Here is a 3,443-nt window from a genome sequence, read left to right as displayed (position 1 = left end):
TAAGTTTTTTTGCTCTGTGTTGGCACACTATATGTGGTCCCAACTATTTATCAAAAGTTCCTTTATATACATGATTCTTGGTTCCTCATTTCTTGGAAAGTAGGGTAAGGACAAATGAATACACCTCATATTATTGTTTATGCCTTTATGCAAATAAAGGAAGAATCACAGACACATAAAGGAGACGACAATGTCAGCAGAATCAGTGTAATTGCAAGCCACTCAAGAAATTGAGGGGAAGTTTGGAAATGTGTTTTTCATTTTAATAATTTAGGAAATAGGGTTTTAATCAATCATATCTAAATGTTAAAGGTGTCAAAAACTACAACTGACATTTGGGTTACCATACAAAACTCAGATATTGCCAAGATTTCATTTTATATTGAATTATCCTTTATCCGTTATTCCACTCCAGCTGAATATGCCTGCAGTTTAAAGTGTTGTATACACAGTACACTTATTTCAGATGGAGATGGTTGGTAATAATATAGGCAATAAAACTATTATTTTTATTAAAATATATTTCTTGATTTGGAAAATATATAATTTGATTTTCATAGTGTACTTTTTAACCTCAAATAGTCAAATTAATGAAGCTTAAAAAGAAAAAAAACTAACATTTTCCATAAAGCTTTTATCACAAAATTTTTCCAATACGTTTTCATGTAATTCTTTCAAACACCCATTGAATTCATCAAGTCATTTTAGAGCCCAGTACTCTCTCTGCCTCAGAGATTCTTTACTGCTCCTTAGGTGATGCAGGTGCTCCAAGCATTTACTTTATCTAACTACACCAAGCCTATAATGTCCACTAGTTTACAAGCTATGTATCAGAACTTCACAAGTTATTACCACCTCTTCTACACAGATCTCCTACATTTCCGTACTCTCACCTACAGTGAGAAGTATAGACAGTACTCACTGCCTTGAAAATAGAGAGAAATACAAGATGCTTACTTGTGTTGCATTGCATCAGAGCCTTTCTTGCTAAGATTCATAAAACTTATTTTCTTACTATTGATAACGGGATATTCAAGCATACAGGCCAAAATTTCTCTCAATATTTTTAGTATTCAAAAAAAGAATAGGGGCCAGCCCAGTGGCGCAAGCAGTTAAGTGCTCGCACTCCGCTGCCATGGCCCGGGGTTCGCTGGTTTGGATCCTGGGAGGACACCGATGCACCACTTGTCAAGCCATGCTGTGGCAGCGTCCCAGACAAAGTGGAGGAAGATGGGCATTCCCACATAAAGTGGAGGAAGATGGGCATGGATGTTAGCCCAACTGCAGTCTTCCTCAGCGAAAAAAGAGGAGGATTGGCAGAGGTTAGCTCAGGGCCTATGTTCCTCACAAAAAAAAATAATAACCACTATGGAAAACAGTATGGAGATTCCTCAAAAAATCAAGGATAGAACTACCATATGATCCAGCTATTCCACTGTTGAGTATTTATCCAAAGAACTTGAAAACACCAATTTGGAAAGGTACATGCACCCCTGTGTTCATTGCAGCGTTATTCACAATAGCCAAGACTTGGAAGCAACCTAAGTGCCCATCAAGGGATGAATGGATAAAGAAGCTATGATATATATACACAATGGAATACTACTCAACCATAAGAAACGATGAAATCCAGCCATTTGTGACAACATGGATGGACATTGAGGGTATAATGCAAAGTGAAATAAGTCAGAGGCAGAAGGTCAAATACCGTATGATTTCCTTCATTAAGTAGTAGATAATAACAACAATAAACAAACACATAGGGACAGAGATTGGATTGGTGGTTACCAGAGGGGAAGTGGGGAGGGAGGAGGGTGAAAGGGATAATTCGGTACATGTGTGTGGTGATGGGTTGTAATTAGTATTTTGGTGGTGAACATGATGTAATCTATGCAGAAATAGAAGTACAATGATGTACACCTGAAACTTTTACAATGTTATAAACCAATGTTACTGCAATAAACAAAAAATTAAAAAAAAATAAAATAAAAGAAGAAAAAAGAAAAAGAAAAAAGAATAACTGTTGGAGAAAAGATTTAAGGTATTTCACTATGTGTTTAACTAAACCAAAGATGGAACACAAAATTTATGATGAATTCTGCCTTAAAAGCAAGAAATTAAAAGACATATTCTAGGATTTTTAAAATTAGGAATATCTATCAATAGGATTTACACCTGCTCTTTTATCAACATTTACAACAGATTTTATGCCTGCTTTAAAATTAAGAAAAGGATACCGTTGTTTTATGAAATTTGTGCTGCTGAAAAAATTTAAGATTGATGTTTGATCTTGATTTTACATGGCTGTTTGCTCCATTATAGAGTGATTGATATTTAGGAGTCTTGTTTATTTCATATCTGTTACCAAGAACTCTGTGACCTCGTGAGAGTACATGCTCAATAAGCGCTGATAGAGTGAGTGAAGGGAAGAGTGGTTGATTAATGGATGGGTAGATAAATCATTGGTGAAGAGATGCTCCATTATACTGTTAATACCACAATTATATGGGCTCACTCTCACCCCATTAATCTCTTTACTGCCCCTCTTACATCTTTGTTTCTGAGGGTGTAGATTAGAGGGTTGAGGCTAGGGGTGACAACAGTATAAAAGAGGGCAATGAACTTGCCTTGATCTTGAGAATTTCCCGAAGATGGCAGGAGATATATGCACGTGGCTGGAATGAAAAAGAGGGATACAACCATAAGATGGGCTCCACATGTCCCAAAGACTTTCTGAAGTCCAGCTGTTGACTGCATCCTCAGCACAGCCTGGGCAATGGCACCATAGGAGCTAAGAATGAGGGGGAGAGGTATCAGAACAAAAATAGAGCTCGTGACCATGAGGGTCAACTCATTAGCGTGGGTATTAACACATGACAATTGTAGCAGTGCTGGAACTTCACAGAAGAAGTGGTCCACTTGGTGATGCCCACACAGTGGTACCCAGAAGATAAAGGAGAAATGAAGGGCTGAGTTAGTAAACCCACTTACCCAAGAAGCCACAGCCAACAGATGACAAAAACGAGGGTGCATGAGGACAGTGTAATGCAAAGGTCTACATACAGCTGCATAACGGTCATAGGACGTCACCACCAGTAACACACACTCTGTGGTTCCCAATGCCAGGTAAAAGTAAAGTTGAATCATGCAACCAGCATAAGAGATGTTTTTCTCTGGGCCCCAGAGGTTGACCAGAAACTGGGGATGGCACTGGTGGTATAGCAGAGATCCAGAAAAGAGATGTTTGAGAGAAAGAAGTACATGCGAGTGTGGAGATGGGGGTCCAGGTATGATAAGATAATGATGAACAGGTTGCCTATCAATATCATCAAGTAGAACATCAAGATAACCACAAAGAGAACTACTTCCAAATGAGGCCAATTAGAAAAACCCAGTAGAACAAAGTAGCCTTCAAAACTTGCATTGATTTTTTCCATAGTCAT

General features: G+C 38.0%; 1 pseudogene; it reads right to left on the bottom strand.

Moving 5' to 3' along the window:
- Positions 1–2,517: 2,517 nt before the first annotated feature.
- On the bottom strand, positions 2,518–3,443 carry LOC101409119 (olfactory receptor 2J3-like; annotated as a pseudogene).

The sequence above is a fragment of the Ceratotherium simum genome, chromosome 13, assembly GCF_057802395.1.
Source record: "Ceratotherium simum simum isolate JZ-2026a chromosome 13, ASM5780239v1, whole genome shotgun sequence".
Taxonomy (NCBI): domain Eukaryota; kingdom Metazoa; phylum Chordata; class Mammalia; order Perissodactyla; family Rhinocerotidae; genus Ceratotherium; species Ceratotherium simum.
This window is presented reverse-complemented; position numbering and strand designations above follow the sequence as displayed.